Genomic DNA, 27,440 nt, shown 5'->3' on the forward strand with positions numbered 1-27,440 from the left:
TGAAGCAACTTTTTAATCTGCTTTGTTTGAAGCTTCGCAACAAGTTTCAAATGCTGATCCAGATGTCATGCAAGTAACATCTTGTACAACTGAATCTGCTGCAGCATTGAGTATGTTTGCTACAATTACCGCTCCAACACCACCAACAATAAATGAATCAACGTGAGCTACAAATCCTGAAACTTTGTAAGAATTGCATAGTGTAGAGATAAACTGGGCAATCCTGAAAAAATACGAGTAATTTTCATTCCTTATCTCGTGGAAATGACAATGTCCAATAAATTAATCAGTGTGAGCTATAGGTGCTACACTTATCAAGAATTGCATTGTCAGCAGATGAAGTGCCTAATCCAGAGGACAGAAAAGTTGTTATCCTTCCAAATCTTCTGGTAATGCAATTGTCTGAAATAAGTCAGTGCAATAGATGTATCATTACCAGTTGCTTGGCTCTGACATGTATATTTGACTCCTGTGGATGCGCATTTAGATCTTTGCTGTAATCTCAGCATTTCTTTGGCTTAAAATATTGAATATTATCTGAATCATGATGCATGGTCATTTTATTCAGTAAAATGTCACACCATCTCCTGTGATACAGGAGCTCCAACCAGATTATACCTCTCACAGAGGTAAAGGGATTATCATGCTGTTAACGTTGCTGCATACCCATTGCCTGATAATGTTCTCATGGAAAGAGTACCATATCAAATTCTGGGCCTTATGGAAATCACTCAAATATCATTTATTCTGTGTGTTTAATTGGATGGCATTGAGACATATGCCCTTTTGCAAGTTTCTTGGATATCAACACAGTTAAACAATTAATGGATGATCTTACTTTTTATGCTTCATTAGACAATAAAGATCCTTACCTGGATGCTGAAAAATCAGTATGGTCATCACCACATTTACATAAGACATATGAAGGAAATCAGTTCCTCTGTTATGGCAGGTGTGTGAAAGGTGTCACAATATGTTTTAAAGTAATTGATGTTGCCGAGGGATCTGAGTTTTCAACATAATTACTTGTGCACCATAACACATATCCCGCACCTGTTGCCCACATATACACTTCACATACGGCGATCTCAGATCTAAAGAACTCCGCCAAAGAAGCCACCAGGCCCGTTGGACATTGCAGCGCCAGTCCGACGAGGAGCGCCCTATGATGAAGCATGACACCCTAACAGGTGTGTGGGGCATTATGATCTGAAAACTCAGATCCCCCGGCGACATCAATTACTTTAAAACATATTGTGACACCTTTCACATACCTGCCATTACAGAGGAACTGATTTCCTTCATATGTCTTATGTTCATGCTTCGAGGAGCATGGGAACAGGACCTCTATAAATATTTAGCTCTTCTGTTCCCCCACTGATTGCACATCACCACATTTATTCATGATCTGGTTCACATTGTTGTCAAATATATCATTTTAGACAGTCAGGGCACTGTGGAGTGTAATAATTTGATAGATTTAAAGCACTACAAATGTATTTTATCTACTTTAATAATGATGACAATAGATCTGGCCCACTATCATAATATTATTAACAGGAACCCAAAAATTCAAGAACATTCTATTCACCCGACATGTAGGGGTCTATTCTCCAGAGAAAACCAGCTATGGACATATTGACAAAATACTATCCAAGAAAAGAATGTCTGGGGCAAAAATCTCTGGCAGATTAGAAGGTCTGTACATCTATATCCTAAAGAGTTCATATTTTTTAATAAAACTGTCCTGCTGACAGCAAGCATGAGTTTCACTTCCCATGCATATCAGAAAACACCTTCAATTCCAAAAGTTAATGCTACACGTTATTCAAAATTGGAAATGGAAAGAAATGTGTCTGATGATGATATAAAAGAAATGATTCACAATCAAACCTTTAACATGACATTCTATGATTTCAATGAGGTAGCTGTATGGACAGTGGCAAAAAAGAATAAACTAATAAATGATTTGTCACCAAAACAACAAAATTCCAATCAGTAGAACCATACATATGCATTTTTAAAGATTTTAGATAAGTATAGCGCCTCTTGCACTTAAAAGCACAAAGCACCACTCATGGTTATCTGCTTGTGCGACAGTTGGTGAAAGTCATAAGTTTAGGCTGACCGCGATAGAGTGTGAGCCAGATACAGGGACCAGGTTATTCCCACTGAAAAGTTACCATTCAAAGTCCAGCGTAAAGAGTCCTTTTTGTGGTAGAGGAGGCTACAAGTAGCAGGGAGTTCCGGCTGGACTGTTCCATTTGGGCACAGGGTCAAGACTGATTTACATATGGCTGGCTCCAAACTGTAATGGCATGGTGAGCAAAAAAACAATGGATTTAGGCCCAGATCTCTGTACTGGGGTGAATGTATGACATTGTTCTGCATTCTGTCCATCAATTGTTCTTTTTGCATTTGACACCCCGAGTGGGACGGGTATGCCCAGACGTGGGTCCCGTGCTCCCCATGCCACTGGAGTCAAGCTATCCTGGCTGATGATGGCTGAAAGCCCGAAACCGGTTCTAGGATGCTTGTTTCCTGTCCAGGGAGAACCTGGACTGGCCATTCTGGCTGGACTGTTCCTATTGGGCGCATGGTCCAGACTGATTTGCATATGGCTGGGTCCAAACTGGAATGGCATGGTGAGTAAAAAAACAATGGATTTAGGCCCAGATCTCTGTACTGGGGTGAATGTATGACATTGTTCTGCATTCTGCCCATTAATTGTTCTTTTTGCACAAGGAACAGGGAGAGCGTTGCGAATGGTCGTTGCTGTAGCACGAAGGGCAGGCCAGGTATCATGGACGGTCGTCTCTGTAGTGTGAAGATCCTATTGGGTACCACAGAAAGTAATTGTTGGAGCTTTGCGTTGGTGGTCACCACAGGCTGTCAATGCTGTACCGTGAAGTACAGATCTCGCATTGCTGGTGGTCACTTTAGACTGAAGAGTTGGGTTCACCGGAGCTTCACATTGTCTAGGGGGATTTCTGTACTCCCAGAAAGTACAGTATTTCTTTAAATTTATGAATTTGTAAAATGGAAACAAAGAAATGTATAGAAATGGTTTTTAGGGGAGGATGCCAGTGTATACAGGTACTGGGTTCGGGAAGCTTATTAATACTCAGGTATTTATTAAACATATCTGAGACTTAATTGTTGTTGTTGATAAAAAAATCATCACCATGACATTGGTTATGGAAGGTGCATGATTGGGCGGCGTCCTGGGATAAATGTGTGGTTTGTTGTATTTTGTACTTGTTACTCTTATGTAGCTTGTGTATGTTTTATAGATGTATGCATCTTTTATGGCTATTATGTGTCAAATAAAGTATTGATGATTAATTCAAAAAGTCAAATACATTTTTTACAAACAAAATGTAACATTTAAAGAAAGATAAAATGTATACAATATATTTAAAAATATTAAAGATTTTTGGGCATATAAAAAAGAGAATTGCGATTCTCAAGAAGCAATTTTCAGAGAATCGCTAATTGAGAATCACAAAACGCGATTCCAATAAAAAAACGCAATAAGATAGCGACTCCTTAAAATTCGCCCTTAAAATTTGTAGAATTTTTTAGCGAATTCTCTATTAAGGAATTGCAAAATTAGCGAATCTGCTATTCAGGTGCAGCTTGATGACATCACACCCAGGAAGTGTGACTTCCCATGCTGTTCCTGATTGGCTGAGGCTGTGTGAGAGGCTGGGAGGAGAAGCAAACCACTGTGGACTGCTACACCACCAATCCCAAATGGAACCACAGGAGAAGGATAAGGAGGAGGCTGGGAGCAAAAGGAAGCGCACATTCAGTGAGAAGGAGAAGGAGGTACTCATTAAAGATATAGTCCATAGCCATGAGTTGCTGTTTGGGAAAAAATCCCTTCATGTCCCTGAATCACAGAAAAGGAAAATATGACTGGACATACAGGCAAAGGTGAATGCCATCGGTGTACCCCAGCGCTCCATTGCAGACCTACGCAAGCGCTGGTATAACATGCGCTCCAGGTCGAAGGACAAGGTTGCAACCAGGCTTGCGGAGGTGAAGAAGACTGGTGGGGGTACATCCACAGAGACAAATTTCACACCCCTTAAGGAGTTGGTGGAGTCCACCCTACAGCCTGAAAGCATCAGTGGGGTGGCTGTCATCGATAGCTCCGACACGCCCAACACCAGACAAGGTAAGATGCATGCTAAATCAGCCCTGACACATTACCAACTTAATCACACACGAAGGAATGCCCCAATTATGAAGTTACAATGCAACTCCATTCCACAGTTTCCAGCCCACCCAGCAATGCATCATGTGAGATGTAGTCACACACATAATACAGTTGAGCAATGACACACAGCAATGTATAAGCAGTTGCAGCAAATTAATAAAGGCAAAAATGCAAGACAGTACTTAGCTAACCTAAGTGCAGAAAGCTTTACTTAGTGAACAATGTGAAGCAGAACACATAATAAAAAGTGCTTTTTCATTCACAGTTGAACCTGAAACACAGGGTGACAACACTGAAGCTGGGGAGGCAGCATACACAGAGGACCAGGCAGGGGGAGAGGACACAGAGCAGACAACACTGCCAACACCTGTCCCACGGAGACACCGTCACATTGTGCCTCCACTCCTGGTGTTGGAGGGAGAGCCGGAATCCATAGAGGATGAGGCACAGCCAGAGCAGGAACAGCGTGCACATCGGTCTATGACCAGCCCCCTATGCACCGCAGGGACGAGAGTAGCAGGAAACGCAGGCCAAGGGTACACACCAGTGCAGATGCTCTGGAGGATCCTGCGGTATTTTGCGGCTTGGAAGGAACCATGGTTAAGGTCCAGCACCTGCAAGCTGGAAGTATGAAGTCAATACACAGGCAGCTGGTGTCAGTCAACCATAACCTTACTGACATGCAGGAGGGCATCAGAGATCTAAATGTGAAAATTGATGAGGGACATAAGGCCTGTGCAGACAGCATCAGGGAAAGGACAGGAGCAATAAAGAAACTCTGTGCCACCATGAAAATAGATCAGGCATCCAGATGCAGGGGAAAACAACGTCTGTTCACCCGTCTGGACACATACAGCAAATCGGTCATCCGCTTGTCTAATGCCACTTCCGTGCTGTCACGCGCATAGTGACCATGCATGTCGAAATGGCACACTGCAGCCAGGATGTGGCCAAATGGTTGGTGCAGGTTACAAATGCAGTCAACCAGTTGCAGACAGCTACCATAGGTGGTACTGGTCTCCTGGGCTCAGGGGACAGTGAGGAGCTCTCCAGCCAAAGCAGCATCACCCCACCCATTGCAGAGCCCAGACAGCATAGGGTGAGGCCGGGCACACCATCAGATGCCTCAAGGGAGAGCAGTCAGCACCCTGAGCGAGCAACTGCAGGACATGCATGCAAGAAATAAACTGTCACCACAGCAGAATGCTAATAGGTGAAGCAACCCAAGGCAAATAGACTTTTGTTTACCCATTACCCATGCACTATGTACATGACATGTGCAACAGATTGTGCCACACATAAAGTGTGTTTGAGGGTTGTGTGACTGCTATTAACCTGAAGTTATGGTACAATAAAACACAGTCTTTCACAAATCATTTTTTGCATTGTGTCATCATTACTCACCTAGAAATAGTTGCGTGTTCTCTCGTCACGTCTCTGTCAGCCTGCAGCTGCCCCCACACCACCTGCTGGTCTGCAACGTGGACCTGGTACCACATCCTGATCTGATTCTGTATCTGTGAGTTCCACTGGTATGCCTTTTCTTGTCGCAATGTTGTGCAGCATGGCACAATTAGCCACAATCTTGCAGCAGGTCTCTGGGCTGTATTGTAGTGCCCCTCCACTTTTATGCAGGCAGTGGAACCTGCTCTTCAGTATACCAAATGTCCACTCAATTACACAGTGCGTTGACTTGTGTGCATGATTGTATCTTCGCTCTCTCGGATTAGCCGGGTTGAGGTACAGTGTGACGATGAATTTGCGGACTGCATATGCATATGCACTGTCAACTACAGGATGAAAGTCATACGGTTAGTCACTGTCCTCTCACTTCAACCCTTAACTGTATGTAAGAGTGCTTGACATGCATTTACCTAGCAGGTAGCCCTCACCAAATTCGCCCCCTGTGAGACGTGTGTATATCTCACTGTGTCTGAAAATGAAGGGATCGTGTGTACTGCCAGATTGTTTGACCACTATATCAGTCATGATATATTTAGTGTTGCAGATACTCTGTATGTTGAGTGAATGGAATGATTTGCGATTTCTGAATACGTACTCATTGTTTAAGGGGGGGTGAGAGGGCTACATGGGTACCATCTATGCAACCAATGACATGGGGAATTTGTGCAATCTGGTAGAAGTCCAGTTTAGTTTGCTGCAATGCCTGTTGTGTAGCGGGGAATGTGATGTGATGATGCAGCCTTTGTATCATTGCATCCAAGAATGCATGGAAGAAGCGTGACAGGCAACTCTGGGAGACCCCTCCTGCTTTTGCAATGACCCCCTAGAAGCTCCTTGATGCCAGTAGGTGCAGTGAACCCAGGACCTGCACATGTGGTGGAATGGTTTGGGTCCTGTGGTTTGGGTGTTCAAGCATAGGTTTTAGCTCAGTAATCAAGTCCAGTATGGTAACTGAGTCCAGACTGTACTTCTCATGTATCTCTTCCTCTGTCTGCTGGAACAGGGCAATGCTCACTCTGAAGACCCGTTCCTGTCACCTCCTTCTCTGTGCTGCTGCTTGAATCCGCATCCTCCTGGCTATCAAATAAAGCGCTGCCATTGTGGAAGTCCGTGTTGCATGTGGGCCTGTTCAAATAGGTTGCACCTGGTTACCACCTGCTTTGAGTTGGTGGTAAAACTCAGGTGCAAAATTGTGATTTTTTCAGATTCGCAATTTGCTAAATTTTGTTACATTTCTTTTGCGAATTCTCAATTTGCAATGGGGCTATTCGCGAATATCGCAAATTGCACTTTAGTATTTGCGAAGTCGCAAATGGATATTTGCAAATTGACAGTCTCGCAGAATAGATATATGTAAAATTGTGAATACCTACTTTGCGATGCGAAACCCTGATATACATTGGAGGAGGGTATTTTGCGATCGCAAACACTGTTTTTTTGCGACTCACAGCATTTGCGATAACAAAATGCCTTGATACATATGGCCCCTAATGTATTATTAAGTATAACATTTAAAATGTTTTTTTTAAAATAATAAAAGCAAGAAAATATTTAGTTAAATAATTTTATTTAAAATATTAATGGAAAGCAAGTTAACATTTTCTTTATTCATACAATATATGTATATATATATAAAATAGGAAAGAAGAGATGTAAGTTACTACTGTAAAAACATTTTTTTTTTTTCATGCTTTCCCATTAATTTCAAAGGGAGAAATTGTCCTTTCTTAATTTTTATTATTCAGGTTGACGTTCATGGTTGTGCATCTCTTTCAACAGTAGGTGGAGTGTCGTGGTCAAGATCAGAAGCACAACGAGCTGCCGTTAGGTAGAACTTAACTTATATAAAAAAATATAAGTTAAGTACTTTATTGTAAGGAGAGAGGTAGGGAGGTAGTTTGATGTTATATGATGTTTAAATGTGGGTAATGTTACTTTTAAGCAGTTTGGCATCCCTGTACATTTTTGTGTTCATATGCACACATCTGTATGGTCATTAGTTTTTTAATTGTAGGTTTAAAAATAAGTATAGTTAAAAGTAAAATGCTTCTGTTAAACCTAAACAGAAAAAATAGCAACTTTCTTTGGTTGTGTTATTTTTAACTGGTATTTCATTTATAACGAAGAAGACAGCAGCCAAGAAGAGAGAAACTGTAATTGCGTTTTTTGGCTCATGGATGTCATTTTAATTTTTTTTTTTCTTTTTTTTAGATTTCTGAAGGTTGATTGAAGATCATGTTAGTGCAAGTAAGCAGAATTTGTAAATTTTGTTTTGCATTTTTTTTCAATTCTTGTCTTTTTCAGAATTTGGTCAGCAGTTACATTAACTGGACTATTCAATTTCTGAGACTCTTGGTGAGTGGTTAGTAAAGGAATCGCAAAGAGTTGAAGAAAGAAGAATTCTTCAAGTAGACATATAAAAAACGTAGACTTTTCAATAACAGTGAATAATGGCAAATTATTAAAAATGTTTTTAAAAAGAGGAGATTAAAACATTGTAATGTTTAGACAAATTAATAGTGTATGATTTATGCAGTATTTTCCAGCTAAACTGAACATCTCAACAACTGTTAAAGATTGTATTTGACTTTTATCTTGAAAACTTTGTTCATTTAGCAAAATTTCCAGGAAATGATATATGTTGGGGTGATGGCTCCCAAAAGAGCTGTTAAACTGATTAAGCCAACTCTCGAAGGCATTGTTTGCCTTTGTATCTCCCCCTCAGCAGGTCAAGTAGCCGTTCCATCATTCAATTGGAAAATGTAGTTGTCTCCTTTGAACCAACCTGCTTAGATGAACAATTCACAAATTTTCAAAATTATTTGGGAGGGGTGTCAATTTTTCTTCAGTTTGTGTCAATTAATCAGATTGTATAATTGATGTGTAGAAGTCATCCTCACAACCAGGAGGTGCAAAACACATTGTTGTTAGTTTCCTAAGTTCAAACTGTAGGTAATTGTTTCACATGTAACCCTCAGCTACAGATGTTTTTTGATTTGTTTCCAATATGCCTGGGAACATTTTAAATAAATATTTGAATTTGAATATTTGGATAATATTTAACAATATTCTTTATCATCTGTAACTCAAAGTCAATTATAATTTTCCTATGACTCTTGTTAATAGTTTTTGATTTGCCAACTGATCAAAATTGAGTAAAAGTTGAGGATTATTTGTCAAAAACTAAGCCATAAACAAGTGGGACTGTAATGTGATAAATGTTAGCATGTATAGTGTAAATATGGCTGCATGGATTGGGTGTGGATTTAAAGTGGCCATCCATCATCCACATTTCAATTTTTTTCTAGGGTAACAGTGTTATGAAAGGTAGCAAGGATTGGTGTACACGTTTGAGGGTTTTTGTTGTCATAGAGAAGTTTAGGTTCATGGTTTGCAGTCTCACTTAGCTATGGGGGAATGTTAATATCACAGTAGGTATGAGTAGTTAGTTGAGGATTACTTGCCTGTTTTTAATGTTGCACTACTCTTTCTAAATTTGGAATTGTGGGCATACTATTAGCAACATGTGTGTGGATGTTCTGGGCTGTCTTCCTCAATATTGAGCCAAAGGGCTTATTGGAGGTGGCACCAAGTGCTCTAATATGCATTTCCTCTCACTTTCAACTTCATTGCTAAGGTATCATGCTTTGTCATAGAGCGTTTTTGCTCCTCGTGAGGTTGGCGCTTCAGTCCCCCACAGGCCCCGCGAAGGGGCTCTTTAGCGGAGATCTTTTTAGAGGAAAGCCATAGTGGTGAGTGCGGGTGTGTGGGGTCAGTGTAAGGGTGAGTTAAAAATATTGTGACAGTACCCCAAATAAAATTCATTCTAGGGTCCATCCGGTATGGTTAAAAGCTCAAAAGGAACTGTCAGACCTTCCACCGATGAGGAGGGTTAGTTCAGTTTACAAAAAGTGACAAGTGTTAAAGGTCAAGGGGTAGAAATGTTTCACGCCCTAGTGGTACATACTGGATCTTTGGCGTTTCTTCAGGACCAATAGGAAAATGTAAAATGTGTATAGAAAAACAGGGGTCAAAGGAAGATATACACCCTGTTACATTAACCTTAGTCAGGTTCGTGGTCGTGTTGTCAAGGAACAGTTGTTCAAAACCAGCGGCCAGCAAATGTGGTTTAAGGGCGAATGCTCCACACCTCCAAAGGTCAATGTAACCTGCTTCCCCCGTAGAGGCCTCCCGCCGCACTGACTGGGGTTGGATAAATACTTTGAAGTGGTTTTGAACTACTGTTCCCTGACAAACACAACCACAAATCTGACTAAGGTTTACGTAATAGGGTGTATATCTTCCTTTGACCCCTGTTTTTCTACACACATGTTACATTTTCCTGTCGGTCCTGTCGGTGGAAGGTCTGACAGTTCCTTTTAGCTTTTAACCATACCGGACGGACCCAAGAATAAGTAATATTTGGGGTACTGTCACAATATTTTTAACTCACCCTTACACTAACCCCACACACCCCCACTCACCACTATGGCTTTCCTCTAAAAAGATCTCCGCTAAAGAGCCCCTTCGCGGGGCCTGTAGGGGACTGAAGCGCCAACCCCACGAGGAGCAAAAACGCTCTATGACAAAGCATGATACCTTAATGGGTGTGTGAGGGCAACTCTTCAAATTTGAGGAATTTCCCCGCTAGCCATTCTATCCTACCTCAGACTTATCTATTTGGGATGAGTTATTTTCCATTTTTTCCTCTATCAACACCTTCGGTAGCCTAGTAGGTCAGCATACCTCAATAGGAACAGTTACCCCTTAGTATATTTGATATATTTTCTTGGGAGCACGGGTACTGGACTTTCTTTTCAACTCTCTGTCCTCCTCTCTTTGTGAATTAGTTAATGATTTGAATGACACACAATATGCGCACTGTAGGACAAGTACCCTGCTTCCGACATAGGTGCTGGAAGTAGGGTTGTGGAGGGGTGCTACTGACCCCCCAAAAGAACCAAGCTGGAGTTCAGTATTTGAATGAGCAATAAAGAAGCCTTTCAATCTTGTTTTTAGATGGTCATATTTGCTATGTATTCAGAGACAAGGAGTCAAATGTTAATCTATGTCGAGTGACACATTTCTGCTTATACTTTAAACAAGGAGATTGGTGTTTACTTTTCTCTTTTTGATTGTGAAGTGAAAAGATTTTGTAAAGTTAATTATGTGACAACTTTGCTGCGGTACTGCAGCATTAAATGAAAGGCTGTAAAATGTTATTTTTTTCTATCACACAGCAAAATGTAAATGTCAGTAAAGGAACTGTACAAATACTTCAAAATATGACAGCAGTTAAGAAAGCACAAATAAGGCACATTTACTGTCATTTGGAAGTGTGATGGAAACAACGATTTTAATATGATCAAAACAACTCAAGACACACTACTTGGTGAAGTCCCAAGTAACTATTTGTGGCAACCCAATTTCCACAAGTTACTGTTTGGATGCTATATAGTTTCATCATTGAAACAGCATGCTTTTGCAAATTCAATGGCCATTTAAATAGAACATATGCTGTATGTAAATGACAAAACACTACTACACCATGCTTTAATAATATACTTGTGACAGTATGTTCTAAAATGTACCACCGGCTACATAATACACCCCCACAACTCTCCTGCTGAATTGGTCAGGCTCATGTGCTGCACTTGCTATTCGTCTGACAGTTGAATTTTTCACATTCCCTATGACATTAGTTATGTAACACTGATGCCAGCACTCCCACTATAAAAATTGCTTCAGCACTACTGGCTTACGGCTGCTGTTCTCAGCATGAGGCACACACTCAGAGAAAAGGCTTGTACGGACACTGGTGTCTGTGTACAGCTGACTATACAGCCATTGGAGTTGGTGGAGAAGGGGGTGCAGTTCTGCTGCCTCCTTGGAGGGGTGACTAACGAAACCATGCTTCCTGTGGTCACTGCATGGAGTGCACCTCATATGGCTGCAAGAGGAAGGGGCCATTGCACATATCACCCCAAAGAATAACAGTGCCAGCAACAGGATAGCAAAAATTGACCACAGCCTCTGCTTCTTAGGTCTGGCGCTGGCAACGACTTTATGATTTGACTAAAACTATATCTATAATAAAATTACATAAAGGGGCTTTCAGCAACCTCTCTTTAACCACTGGCCTATTCTTGTGTCATTCATATTTTGCTACGTCCACTAAAGCATAGGGCATGGGGAAATGGGTCAGCCTACTGCAGGCATTGGATCACTTCACTTTGAGTGACTGCATTTACCTCTTTCACAAGGAACACATCCACACACAAGGTAGTTCCCTTTTGTTTCAATGCTTTTGCTTCTACATAGTTATTACTTTTGTTTTGCCTTTGTTTGTAGAGCCTGATGTGATATTAGGACACTTTCTACCAAAAGAGAGCTCAGGGCACATTCCAGCTTTATCAGTTCTTGTCTTGTGCCAGTGCTCCTATAAATTCCATTTGAAGTGACCTTGTTTATCTGATAGTTGCTTTTTCACTGAATACAAGATCATGAGGGTGCTCTATCTTTGCAGCCCTAACTGTCTCCTATTCCTTTGTTTTCCCTCTGTCCTTCTTTCTTTTTCTTACTTCTTTCTTTCTTTCTTTCTTCATTCCAAACTTCTTTCGTTCTTTCTTTTTTGTCTTCCTCTTTCTTTCTTTTTCTTTCTTTTCTTCTTTGGCTTCTGTCTTTTGTCTTTCATCTTTTCTTACCTCCATGTTTCTTTCTTTCTCAGCTTCCTCTCTCTTTCTTTTTTCCTTCCTTCTTTCTACCCTTCTTACCTTTTTCCATTTTGTCTTTGTTTGTTTCTTTTGTTTTTTCTTTCTTTGTTTCTTTGTTTCTTTGTATGTTTCTTTCTTTCTTTCTTTGTTTCTTTGTATGTTTCTTTCTTTCTTTCTTTCTTTCTTCCTCTTTCTTTCTTCCCTTTTTCTTCCTTTCCTGTCTTCCTCTTTCTTTTATTCTTGTCTTTCCCTTTCTTTTTTGCCTTCTTCCTTTCTTTCGCGCCTTCCGTCTTTATTCCATTCTTACTGTCATCCCTTTTCTCTTTTTGCGCCTGTCTTTCTTTGTTTCATTTGCTGTTTCTTTGTTTGTTTCTTTTGTTGTTTTTTGTTTCTTTGTTTGTTTCCTTCTTTCTTTTTCTTGTCTTTTTCTTTCTTCCCTTTTTCTTCCATTCTTGTCTTCCTCTTTCTTTCATTCTTGCTTTCCTCTTTCTTTCATTCTTGCCTTCCTTTTTCTTTCCTTCTTATCTTCCTCTTTCTTCCTTTCTTTTCTTCTTGCCTTCCTCTTTCTTTCTTGCCTTCTTTGTTTGTTTGTTTGTTTGTTTGTTTCTTTCTTTCTTAAAACCATGTCAAAACAAAACAAAACATGAATTGCCAAAAGGCTGGCAGCCAATGCCAGCCCTATTGACTTTGCTAATGCACGTTCATAAAGCAGAGAAGAAGGTAAAGAGCCTCAACCCATCACAGACTTATCTGTCTGTTGATAGCATATCGTCTAATTATAATGAGCAGGACAGCACTACACAGAATAGCATGAAGAAGGGCATTACCCCCCCCCAGTTCCATCTGGCAGCAGGAGCTATTGATGAGAGTTGTGGATTAAGCAGTTTTTTTCTGTACAATGTGAGCCAGAATTGTGCATTTTAATTGGACCCTCTGTGGATTGGATGTGGCTACAGTAGAGGCAGATTTGCCGAATCCACTGCTTCAAGCTATAGGGTCTGTGAGCCGCAATGGAATGTGTGTATAGCTCATGCATGCACCTACAAAATGACACAGTTCAGTGCATATTTACACAAGCAGGCCACTAGAGCTGCTGTCCCCAGAGACACATGGGCGAAAAGGGCAAATGTGCATAAGTTGTTCCATTGACTGTATATTCTGTGGGTTTATGACAGAACTTGGACTGGATAAGAACTATCAATATGTGACTGCTGGCTATCAGTCTCGAAGCCAGGTGTAAATAGCGGTTTTTGCTAAATACTTGTCGCAGTTTGTGACCAGTATTTTTGTTACCAATATACTATTTTGAGACCCCCTATATACTAATAGGCTGGTTTGCACAATGCTGAGTCCTAGTTTGACCTAACACACGCAAATTGTGACCTAATAGGAATGACACCCACCACAGGGATGGTGGCCTGCTGAGGTCAGCAGACCACCATATCTGTGATTGCTTTTAAATAAAGCAGTTTTTCAAAATGCAGCAGTTTTTCTTTAAGGAAAATGGTATACATTAAAAAAAATACTTACAAATTTGCTAACATTTTGTAAGAGTAGGTAGGGGTCCACAGGACCTCTGCTTACACTTAAAAGATATTTTTTCAATATTCACAAGGGGGAAGGGGTCCCTTGGGACACCTTACTGTTTGTGAATGCCTTACCACTGCCTTTCAGAAGTCAGTAAAGTATAAATGTTTTGCGACCTGATTTTGGTAGCAAAACAGTAATACGTATCAATTTGATGTGGTGGTTTGGAAGAGACGGCCTAAACATGCCCTTTCCAAGTACTGAATCAGACTTTGGTTGCAAAACAATTCAGTAACATTCTTGTACGTACCAAGGGCCAGATGTACGAAGAGTTTGTGAATTGCAAATTTGGTCACAAAGGGCTTTGCAACAGAAAATGTGCGTTTTTGAGATGTACAAAAGCAATTTGCAATTTTATGTGAAGCGCCTGATTTGGTAAGCGCTATCTTTTGAGACCCAATTTTGAGAATCACATTTATATAATCTATAATTGTGACTCGCAAACCTTATTGTTCAAGGCTGTCGCAATTTGTGACTAGTTGCAAAAAGGCCTGTTTGCACATGTGATTTACCATCAACTCATTTCAGGTGGTACCTGTGTGCAAAATATAAAAGATGGCCCAGAATACATCAGGGGATTCCACAATGGCTGGTTTGTATATAACTGCGATGAGGATGCAAATACTGGCTGCTCTGCAGAGGAGGAGGTGAAGACAGGGGAGGATTTCCAGAGTCAAGCTGACCATTTTCCTACAAACTGAGGATGAGATTTATGACAAATACAGGCTAAGTAGTGCTGTAATATTTGAGATTATTGCACTTTTAAAGCCACATCTAGAAAGCAGTACTCTGAACAGCAATTCTACCTCCACCCATGTTCAGGTGTTGTGCTCGTTACACCTTCTGACCTCTGGCAGTTACCAGGGTGTTATTGCTGTTTCTAATGGCTTTTCCCAAAGTACGCTTTTTGATTGTTTACGCAGATTTCTAGATGCAATGCTGCTATATAACAACCGCTACATTTTCTTACTCAGGAATGCACAGAAAATTCAATCCACTAAATAAAACTTTTACAGGGTTGCTAAATCTCTCCATGTCATAGGGTGTATAGATGTAACACATGGTTTTTTTTGTCCTCCATCTCATCTAGAATATTTGCTTTGGAAATAGAAAAAAATACACATTCTCTCAACATTCTATTGGTTTGAGTTGCAAAAAATATAATAACTGATAGTGTGTCACAATACCCAAGAAGCACTCATGACTCCCTCATGCTTAGGCACAGTGGAATATACAGATGGCTGGAAAGAGGGGCAGTTGATGATGGCTATTTGTTTGGTAATGATGCTAAATATATTTAAAACATATGTTTGCTCTTATCAAATGCAAAAGGAAAGAAAATTCCATGATATTTTCTTGTTTCAGGGCATAGTGCATGGATTTTGACCCTATATCTTTTCCACACTAGTCAAAATGAAAGGCGATACAACACAGCTCATTGTCGCACCAGGAGTCTGATTGAGAAGACATTGGCCTGCTGAAAATTAATTTCTGGTGCCTGCATAAATGTGGTGGTGCCTTACTATATGCTTCGTAAACTGCATGCAAACTAGTGGCAATGTGTGCCATTCTACCTAACATTGAAACCAGGAGAGGTCTACATATCAGTGTGTCAGACTCAGATTCTGAGGATGAAGATATTGAGCCACCTGTCAAGTAGCCAACAGAGGAAAGTAGAGCACTGGAGGGCTAGATGACGACGGGATCACATTGTCAACAATTACTTTTCAAAGGAAGTCATTTGGGAAAGTACAAATAAGATGATTAACGCGTGTTTAATGCTTTAAAGTAAAGCAAATTTAATTGTCAGGTTTTTAAAATTGTTTTATCAAATTGTTTATTTTAGCATTTAGATGGTAAGCAATGTCCACATCAAATGTAGTTTGTCACTGAAAGCACAAAAATAAAGCGCCATAGGTACTTTCTGTACTATGATCTTTACTGCTTTTGCAGCTATCCATTGTCTATTTGGGCACTATGTAGTACCTCAACAGCAGAGGTGATCTGCTCTAAGCCTGATAAGACATCCCCAATAAAGTGGCCCATTTCACACTTTACTTGGAGATTGGCTATCCACCTTGATAAGGTTGAAGTAATCTCCCAATCGAACGGGTTTGCCCATCCATCCATGCTGCAGTGCATCTCTCTCTACAACTTTAATTGTCGTTATCCTCTGCCAGTTTTAGCGATAGTTTCTCACGAGCATTGGTGTGGTTGTCCATTTTTGTGTCCATCTTTTCTTGGCTTTTCGCCAATTGATTGACCTCATTGCTGAGGCCAAATGAAATTCATTGCTGCATGTGTTGCAGTGTTTTGGTAACTATTTTAGCTTCTTATTTTGCAGATGTTGAACTTGCAGCATGGAACCCTCAGGCCCACCAAACTACTGGGTATTTACAGCTGTATGTTCTGCCAACAATGCTTGGTTGGCATGAGACATCTCCCAGAGGCGAGTGCGAGTACGCTCTGTGACACATAGGTGTTGTGGTCTCACAACTGGCTGATTGATTGGACTATGAACCTGTTGGACACCAATGATGATGGCTGTTGGAAGAATGATGGACTGCTAAAGTGGCATGAGGGGTGGTTGGCTGACTGTCTATTTCAATGGGATCTTCCATCACCTTGTGTGAGTCATCCTGCCCCTCCACTTTTGAGCCATCATTGTCTTAGGTTGATCTTTTTAAAGAATGAACTTAACATTAATTTCCATATGAGTGAAAAGCACTTCTTACTCTTTTCTATTGTTTGGTAAATACATTTCTAAAACTGGCAATAGTGAGTTAATTATTGACTACATGTTCCATAATGCACCATGATAGTTGTGTAAAGATTCCTTACTAAAACTCTGAATTATGATAAATAATTAATACACATAAAAGACAGTTTTAAGGTAACAATACTGTTATTAAAAAAATAAATTACATTTGGGATGTTGCAGGAGCAGATGTATCAATCCTTGCCAAACCCACAACTGCCTCTGGCTCCAAGGTAGTCTCCACCATCGACTTCAGTGCAGTGGGTGACGGGAAAGTACAGGGGCCACCTCCTGCTGCTTGGGCCTCACTCAACCAAGTCATAACCTTCTTATTTTTGCATGATCTGAGGTTGTATAGCCTCTTTCTAACTTATTCAATGAATACCTGAGTTACTCCAACAGCATTCCTTTTTTGCTGCATCTCTTGCCATTTTTGTCTATGCTTCCAGGTCATTGAAGATCTCCTAAAGAGGAAGTTATGATTGTTGCAGCACTCCTCTGTTAAAATTTCAACTTCTTTCTCAGAGAACATGAATTTAATTTTTCTGCCCCCTGCCTCCTTCCCATGCTCTTCTCTTGCCATTGGTAGTGTAGTAAGCTGTGGCTTACTGCTCACATTTGCAAATTATGCTTTCTCAAGAACATTGTGAAATTTATATTATTTGTTTTTTATTTAAGACTTTATTTATCATTTTACCGTAAGACATTCAACACCAACAGTAACTCCAAACATGGGGAGCATCATAATGTGTACAATAGAGCAGTGTTTCGAGGAGGACACCGGTAACAGCAGGTGGAGTAGTACTAACAGCAAATCTTAGTATATGGAAAAAACTTAAAGGCAGCAAGGAACACAATGACTTTGGAGAGCAAGCCAATGCTGAGCTGTACAGTTATGTGACCACAAGGCCTTACCAAGACACACACAGACAACTCCTAAAGTCAGGAGTTCTATTCCATGGAATCCTACACCTGCAGGTAATCCTGAAGGTCAGGTGCTGATGTGGCATTCAGTTCATTGGTAGCATTGCAGTACATTAGGCAGTTCAGCCATGCTTTGGTCATGGGCGAGTGTCTTCTCCCCCACTGGAGAGCAAGTTCATGCTTAGCCAGCAGTAGTGCAATTGCGGTGAAGCATCAGACACCCTTAGGAATATCCTGAACATATCCCAGTTAGGTCAGTAGCGGGTCTGGTGCAAGTTCCATGTCAATTATCTGAGCTATTCGGATAAAAACATCACACCAAAAGGACTCAATGACTGCAGAACCACGTCATGTGGGCACAGTCAGCCCTATCCGTGTGGCATTTGGGGCAGCTAGAGGGTTGAGTGAGGTCTAGCCTTGCCAAGATGCTAGGAGTGGTGTAGGCTCTATGTAGGAATTTGTAATGTATGAGCTTTTGACGGTGGTTGGGTGATACAAGGTATGTTTGGGTGCAGCAGGCAGACCACATTTTTTCGGTTAGGGGTTGCCCCAAGTCAGCTTCCCAAGTGTCACTAAGTTTCCAATTGCACAGCGGCAGAAGGGCCACACAAGCACAATACAGCTTAGACACAAGTTTGCCCCTGTCACCGTCCGTGATCACTAGCGTCAAGGGGGTACTATGTAGGTGTCATATTATGAAGTGAACCATGAAGGGGGCGTTTGCCAAAATGGACATCTTCCACCTCAGAAAAAGCATATCCATCTGGGAACAATCAACCAATCAATCAGGGAAGTTGTAAGCGCGCTATTCACCCAAGAGGGTCTCAAGGCACTGGGGGGGGGGGGGGGGTCCGCAGTTACATTCAATCAAAGAGCCAGGTCTTGAAAGCCTTCCTGAAGGAGTTCAGGGAGGGGGTGCATCTTATGTTGATTGGGAGCTCATTCCAGGTCTTGGCCGCGATGTAGGAGAAGGCTCTTCCCCCTGCTTTGGCTCTGCGGATGCCTGGTGTCTCGGCGAGGGCAAGGTTGTTGGATCAGAGGTCTCTTTTGGGTATGTGGAAGGTGATTCTATCATTGAGGTATTGGTGTCCGGTGTTGTGGAGGCCTTTGTAGGCATGGGTGAGTATCTTGAAAGCAACTTTCTTCTCGATGGGGAGCCAGTGGAGAATCAGAAGGTGTTGGCTGATGTATTTGTGTCGAGGGATTAATTAATTAATTGTGGGTTTATATAGCGCTAGAATCGACTCCCGGAGGAGTATCTCCGCGCTTCGACCGCTGGGGAACCCGTCCTGGCTCACCCTGAGAGATGGTCCCTAATGGGTATCTCTAAGGTGCGACCAAGCATCCCCGGCGGTCTGGGGGGGCCGTTGTGAAGATGAGGCAAGCTAATGCCCAGAGTTGCCGAGTGTGGTCCCTGACTGGAGTAGGCACCGAGGCGAGAATTATCGAGCCCGCTGACCCTGGTCCACGACCCTGCCGCGTCGGGAATCGAACCCTGGTCCCGGGCCGTCCTCTGCTTACGGGTCTGCCGCCTCTAACCAGTGAGCCACACCTCTCCACCACAGGATACCGAGGGTGAGTCTGGTGGCGGTGTTCTGTATCGTTTGGAGCTTGCGGAGTAGAGACTTGTTTATGCCGGCATAGAGGGCGTTTCCGTAGTCTAGTCTGCTGGTTAAGTGTCTTCCTTGACTCGGGGGATCCATTTGAACATCTTACGGAGGATGCGCAGGGTGTAGAAGCAGCTGGAAGCGACAGTGTTAACCTGTCGGTTCATGGAGAGGAAGGACTCAAGTACAATGCAGAGGTTTCTGGAGTGGTCCGTGGAGGTTGGTGGGCTGCCGAGGGCGGTGGGCCACCAGGTGTTGTTCCATGCTGATGGGGTGGTTCAAAGAATGAGGACTTCTGTCTTCTATGAGTTGAGCTTCAGGCAGCTGTTGCTCATCCAGGATGCGACGTTCTGCATTCCTTCCTGGAAGTTGAGTCTGGTGGTGGTGGGGTCTTTCGTGAGGGAGAGGATGAGCTGGGTGTCGTTGGCATAGGATACTATGCTGAGGCTGTGCTGTCTGATGATGGTGGCAAGAAGGGCCATGTAGACATTGAAGAGGGTTGGACTGAGAGATGATCCCTGGGGCACTCCGCAGTTGATTTCCGTGAGTTTGGAGAGGAAGGGGGCAGTCTGACCCTGTGGGTTCTGCCGGTGAGGAACGAGCGGATCCAGTCAATGGCGGTTCCTTGTATGCCGGCATTGTGTAGTTTGGCGGCGAGTGTGCAGTGGGAGACAGTGTCAAAAGCTGCTGACAGGTCAAGTAGGATCAGGGCTGCGGTGTGGCCTTGGTCGAGAAGGGTGCGGATGTCATCTGTGGCGGCGAGTAGGGAAGTCTCGGTGCTGTGGTTGCTGCAGAATCTGGAGTGAGAAGGGTTGAGGATGGAGTTGTCTTCGACGAACCTTGTTAGTTCTGTGTTGACGGTCTTCTCAGCGACTTTTGTCGTGAATGGGAGGAGCAAGATCGGTTGGTAGTTTTTGAGGTACATGGAATCTGCTGAGGGCTTCTTGAGCAGGGACCTGACTTCTGGGCATTTCCAATCATCAGGGAAAGTCTCGTTCTCGAAGGTGGTGTTGATGGTGCATTGTAGTTCTGGCACAATGGCGTTGGTGGTTCTGTCGTAGATGTGTGGTGGTTACAAAAAAATGGGTAAACCCAAATAGGCCACTGGGACCTGGGTAAAAGACAGTACAGTAAAGAATTGGTCCCAGTAGAGCAATTCTTAGAAACACACAAAATTAAAGAACCAATTAGGCATAAATTCACAAGTTGTTTGATACAACTTTTGGAGTCATTGCTGATTTATAAGCATTTAAGATATTCAATGTGATTAAATAACATTGATCACTATATCCACTGTGTACTAGTGAATTTATGCCTAATTGGTTATTTACTTTTGTGTGTTTCTAAGAATTTCTCTACTGGGACCAATTCTTTACTGCTGATGTGTGGTGAGCAGGGGTCTGTGGGGGCCCCGGAGTGGATGCCTTTCATAGTCGAGACTGTCTCTGCGGTTGTGACCGGTGTCCAGGAGGAGATGGTGGGCCGGCTGGTGTTGCCGGAGGGCGGGATGGTTGCGGAGTCAGATGTTTGGTCATTGAAGTTGTCGTAGAGGTTTTTAATCTTCAGGTGGAAGTAGGATACGAGCTTGTCGCAGAGGTCCTGGGAATGGGTGATGTCTGTGGTTTCGCTGGAGTGCCTGGTGAATTCCTGGATGATGCTGAATAGTCCCTTGGAGTTGCTGGAGTTGACGAGGATTTTGTTGTGGATTAAGGTCCTTTTGGTGGTTCTGATGCATTGGTGGTACTCCGTCATGGCGGTCTTGTAGGTGGTGAGGTGTTCAGGTGTCTTGTTGTTTCTCCATTCTTCTTGAGGCGTCTGCAGGTGTGTCTGGCTTCTTGGAGGTTGGTAGTGAACCAGGCGGCTTTCCTAGGGTGCTGTCTGTTGGAGTTGCGTAGCAGGCGTGCTTGTCTGCGCAGTTGGAGATCCATGTGTGAAATTCCCTGGCTGCGAGGTTGGGGTTGGTTGCCGCGGTGGGGGTGTCACGGGTGAGGGTGGAGTTAAGCTGCTCCATGGTGACTCTGCTCCAGTTCCTTTGTGGAGGGCCCGGACCGGGTTTGGGCAGCTTGAGTTTGTCGACGAGGAAGTGTACACAGTGGTGGCCAGTCTATGGGGGTTGCGTGGTGTGGCTAAAGTGGACGCTGTTTCTTCCTGCGAAGATGGGGTGGAGGGTGTGTCCTGCCTTGTGGGTCGGTGTGGTGACGAGTATTTTCAGTCCGATGTTGGTGAGGTTGTCCCGGAGTGTGGTGGAGTTGGTGTCACTGGGTTTGTAGAGGTGGATGTTTAGGTCTCCAATGAGTATGTACTCCATGGAAGTGATGGAGTGGGGTGCGATGAGGTCGGTGATGGTGTCGGCGAAGAGGGCCCAGGGGCCGGGGGAGTCTGTAGGCAAGGGTGCTGCGTAGAGTGGAGTTGGGGCTGGTCTTGATCTGGAAGTGCAGGTGGTCGGCCATCGGCTCAAGGTGAAGAGCGACACTCGAGGTGGAGAGGCGGAGGGAGTTTTTGTGCTCGATGACAAGACCTCCTCCCGGGTGGTTGGGGAAGTCCTTCCTCTGGATCTTGTATGCTTCCAATATGGCAATGGCGATGTCAGGGGCGGAGGAGGCGTTGGTCCAGGTTTATGTAAAGAAGACGACGTCGGATGAGAGGGTGTCCAGGAGGTTCCAGATCTCTAAGGCATGTCTGTGAATAGAACGCATGTTGAGGTGGATGCATCTTACGGTGTTGAAGGTGTTGGCGGCGGGGGCGGTAGTGAAGTTCTGGTGGCAGTGGCGGCAGGAGAACTGGTCGTGGGTTGTGTTCAGTGTGGACTGCTGGCAGTTGTTGTTTCTTTTGGGGTTGAGTGCGAGGAGGGTGGCTGAGTCGTAGTGTTGGATGGTCAGAGCTTCAGGGTCCCTGGCGCTGCTCGTGGTCGGGTCGCGGACAGGTAAAGATGGGCTTGCCTTCGGCACGCCTGTGGTGCGACTGCGCAGCAGCCGCCATAAAATAGGAAAGGGGGAGAGACGTGCAGCTGAGAGGCGGGAACCGGCAGGGGCCGCAGGGGAAGCAGCGGCGGATTGAACACATGGACAAACACAACAGGAATAAAATACTAATACAGTAAGCAGTAAAGCCCATAAATAAACAAGAAATAACAGGAATCACACCACAAGAAATAAACTGAAATCAGACCAGGAGCCAGGACAAGCACAGCAGGAGGAGCGGAGGCAGAACCAAGCGGGCACAAACCGGACCTTGTGCAGCCTCAAACACCTCCCAGGAGGAGGTGGGCGGGGTCAGCGGTGAATGCGCAGACAGCGTAGCTACAGGAAGAAGAGCAGTTCCCAGACTAGGAGGTCAGAGGGCTTGTCACCAAACATGTGTAAGGCATGTTGTGACAGCGTGTGCTGGACCAATTTCTCCTGTGTTATGGGGAGCCAATGATTATCCGCCAACATCAGAGCCGGCGAAAAAAGGAGCCCTCCCCCAATAATCAGACAAGCCTCCTCCAGGCTCAGTGACTGGTGGAAAGCACTCGATTATCTGTGTGGTCCAGAAGGAGTCCCACAGGAAGTATCGAGCAGAGGGACACTGGTTCTGATGGTCCCTTTTGGGTTTGGAATAGGAATGACGTGCATCGGGATGGTAACAATGGAGGGTAAATTGACACTGTGCAGCTAGATAATATAAGAACCCACCCTGCATATAAGGGAGGATGAAAGTTTCCCAGTCAATCCGGGGCCGTAGGCCCGCCTAGATAAGTCTCAAGAGTAAATTCTTCAGGGAACCAAAAAAGGTATTAGTGAGAGGGATAGGTATGTTTAAAAAGAGGTATAGAAACTGAGGGAGGACCATCATCTTGATGATCGTGATACTACCCGCCATGGAAAGGTGGAGATGGAGCCATCACTCCACCTGGGTGGTCAGTTTATCTATGGCCGGGCCATAGTTCAATTGTATAACTTGCTCATTTTTGTGGTGTGGGTGTATGACCAGATATTTAACTGGCCCATTGCATCAAGTCAGGGGGAACTCACAGTGCGACGTCACATTGGCATGCATGAGGGGTAACAACTCAGACTTGAGCCAATTGATGTGTAGGCCAGAGAAGCTTGCAGATCTAATGATCTCGCAGAGGATCAGAGATAGGTTCTCAGCAGGGTGAGCTACAAAAAGTAAGAAATCATCCACATATAGGGCCTCATGTAGGTGGGCTTGCATTTACCACTTCATAATACCGAATCATACCGATTTGGTATTTATGAAGTGGTAAATGCTATGTAGGTAATGAGTCGGTAATTATTACCGATTCGCTAAAATTCGGTAATTACCGAATCGGTATTCACCGATTCGGTAATGAGGCATACCTTCCCATTGATGGGAAGGTATGCCTCATTACCGAATCGGTAAATACCGATTCGGTAATGGGGGGAACACATTCAAGGGTGGCAGGGTGTCACATTGACACCCTGTTGCACCCCTGAATCGGCCATGTGTGCACATGTGGCACACATACATGCCCTAAGGGCATGTATGTCTGCCACATTGCACACTTGTAGGCGCTATGAAATGCATTTCCACATCCATTCATTATTTACCACCAACTATTAGTTGGTGGTAAATACCGACTCATAACAACACCCACACACTCCCCCTACATCTCATTTCTGTATTCGGAATTTACCGAATCGGTAAAATTACCGATTCGGTAATTATTACCGATTCGGTAAATTCCGAATACAGAAATTGTACCCCTACATACCAAAAGCCTAAATACCGGTCGGTAACGGTATAATTACCGAAAATCGGCCGTTACCGACCGGTATTTGGCTACCTACATGAGGCCCATAGTGAGAGTAGCAGGTGGGCTGGCTTGAGCTTCAAACTGTGATGCAAATGTTTTTCCTGGAGGGGGTCCATAGCTATGATGAACAGCAGTGGAAATTGAGGGCACCCCTGCCGTGCCCCGCTGGTGACGGCAAAAAGTGCTGTAAGCGAGTCGTTAGTCTGAATCCAGGCTTCCATATGGGAATATAAGAGCATTATCAGGGAGATTGAGCCATGCAGCATACCCATCTTGAGAATTGTTGCTTGTAGGAAGGGCCACTCCAGGGAATCAAATGCCTTTTCAGTTTCCTATAAGGCTATGGAGGCAAGGACGTCAGGGGAGATTCTGTAAAGCACTGAGAAGACTGTGCATAGGTTCAAGGAAGTGGAGCGATGGGGACCAAACCCAATTGAATGGGGAGATTTTCTGATCCATTAAAAGTGAGAGGTGAGTGTCGAGGATCTTGGCAAGTATTTTATTATCAAAATTAAGCAGCAGAGATATTGAGCAAATAGGAGCAACAGTGCTGCAGGTCCTTGCCAGGTTTAAGGAGCAATGATACAGGGAGTACCCCAGCTTCAAGAGATTCTGCATACATGGCAAGCAAATGGGAAGCCAACAGGTGCTTAAAATTTTAGTAAAAGACCCTGGTGAGTCCATCTAGGCCGGGGGCCTTGGATCCGTCAAGTGAGTTGATTGCTTGCACTTTCTCTTAACTGAGAAACTGTTGCTGGGCACCTGTGAGCCAAACCATTGAGACCTCAGTGAGGTATGAAGATAGGCCAGTAGTAACCCCAGCTAGACGGGAGGTATAAAGGCTTCTGTAATAGCCAAGCAATGCAGCTAAATTGTCCTCTTTGGCGGTCACCCATGTCCCGTCAGCCAGCGTCATCTCTGGTATGTAAGAGGTACCTCTAGTTGGGCAGAGGAGTCTAACCAGCATGTGGCCTGGCCTCTCTCCCTCTCCATACGGACAGGCCCTGGCATACTTCCCTAAGCAATTCACCTTGTGATCAGCGAGATCACGGAAGTCGGCCAGTAGAGTACCACACATGAGGAGTTGTTACTTGTGATGCTGCTAGATGTCTGCCCGGTCAACCTCTAACTATTCGGCCTCTAAACAAGTTAGGCTTCTATGGATATCTCGAAGCACTCCAGAGCGGTTTGAAATACAAATGCCATGAATATATGCCGTAAAGGTCTCACATAGGGTGGCTTGTGAAGAGATGGAGCCAGTGTTGAGTTCAAAGCATTCAGCTACTGCAGCACAGAGTTCAGAGCGGAACAGTTTGTCATGCAATGCCATGAATGGGAAGTGCCATTGTTGTTCCAATCTCCCTCCGATGGGAATGTGCAAAACCATCTGGACCGGGGAGTGGTTGGAGAGTGTGCGTGCAAGGTGCAAGGCGCTACCCAGCCACGGGGTGGATATGAGCCAATAGTCAATACGGGTCCATGTGTCGTGTGGTGAGAAGTAGAATGTATACTCTGGTGTACAGAAGTGGAGCAGGCCCCAGAGATCACGGATCATGTACGTATCGCAAGGAGATCACGGAGGATGCACAGTGAACTTGGCTTACCCACCGGTATGGCAGCAGTGTTGTTCAGCAATGGATCAAGTAGCATATTGAAATCGCCACCCAGTATGATGTGGTCTGTGTCCATATGACCTATCTGAACATGAGCAGTTGGAAGAAATTGGTAGTGTCAATGTTAGGGGCGTATATATGAGCCAGCAGTATTCACTCCCTCACCAGGATGCCAGCCACCAGGACATTTCTACCATCCTCATCGAGGAGGCTGGTCATGGGATGAAAGGGGGGACTTTTGTGGATTAATGTACAGACTCCGCACAAGTATGTGCTGTAGCCTGAGAAATAGTGGTACGGGCCCCACGAGGATACAAAGGCATGGGAAGTCCGAGGGGGAAAGTGTGTCTCTTGAAGGAAGGCTATCTGTATGCCTTGTCAGATCAGGTACTGCCGCACTTGTGTTCCTTCGTGGGGTTAGTTGAGGCCTCTAATGTTCCATTAGAGGAAAGATAAGTCTGCCTTAGACTTCTCAGTGTTACTCATAACCACCATTTGACAGTAAACTCAGAATGTTGCAGCTTTGCGTTCACACAGTGTCCTCTACAACTGAAGAATGCCTTCTCCCCAAAAAAAGCAATCAACCAACAATCATACCCCCGCCCCCTCCACACACAGACCAGGTTGGAACGAGCCTGGCGGATCCGATAAGATCATTACCCCTCAAAATCACCAGGGTGGTATACACCTTGAGGGGAAGCAATGCAGCAGAGGACAGGCCCCGCTTGTAGGATAACATGGAAGTAGCAGGGGTGGAGATGGGTCAAACATTGTCACCAGTGGAATGTAATCTATGGTGTAGCTGCATCGCCAGCAGCTGAGCGTCCCACGCTGTAGGCACAGAGAATGACGTGGGGGAGGCAAAATGAAGAGCCAGAACCAGCTGAGGACCTCAATCCAGGGGGAAGAGGTCGACACTTGCCATGGCATGGAGGTCAAGAGGCAAGCACTCAGGCGAGGCGCACCCAGGAAATGGATGCTGTTTAGCATGTTGTTTACTAAAAGCAAGGGTATGTGCCAGATTGTCCAGAAACAGAGTTTTGCAATTAACGTCCACCCAAAGAAGGCAGGATAGAGAATTCCATAGTGCAGGCCTAGCTTCCGCAGCACAGATTTGGCATCAGCAAATTTGAGGCATGCCTCCTGTATCACCATTGAAAAGTCTGGATAAAGGGAGATTGCAGACCCTGATACTGGAGTAGACCCTGTTCACGTGCAAGTTGTAGGGCAATGTTGCGGTCCCAAAAGTTCAGGTGTCTGGCCAGTTTTGGCCATGATTGCACACCAAGGGAAGGGAGTGGGCCTGTCGGTCTATGGGCCCACTCCACAACCAAGGTGGATATGAAGGTTTGCCAACCAAAAAGTTTGGAGAGGAGGTGTCCCACAAACAAGTCGAGGCGGCCAGTGTCGGTGGACTCTGCAATACCTAAAATTCGAATATTATTGCAGCGACCACGGGCTTCCAAATCCTCATTCTTGGGGGCTACTGTCTTGAGGGGGAATTTCAGTTTCTCCAGTCGTTTAGCTGTTGTGGCGACCCCATCATCCAGGTCGGATGTGCCGGATAGCTGCCAGGCATCAGGACCCCCAGTTGCACCCGCCTCTATATTTGGCCCAGGCTAAGGCACGTCAGTGGTGTTGGACCTTTCAAATGGTAGCTTTTACTGTTTTGGGTTGCTGCACACCATGACTAAAGGGCGCCTGAAGGAAGGGCTCAGCGACTAAGTAACCAGGAGGCTAACAATCACTGTGAAGAGGCGCAAAGACTA

The sequence above is a fragment of the Triturus cristatus genome, chromosome 10 (assembly GCF_964204655.1).
Source record: "Triturus cristatus chromosome 10, aTriCri1.1, whole genome shotgun sequence".
In the NCBI taxonomy this organism is placed as follows: Eukaryota; Metazoa; Chordata; class Amphibia; order Caudata; family Salamandridae; genus Triturus; species Triturus cristatus.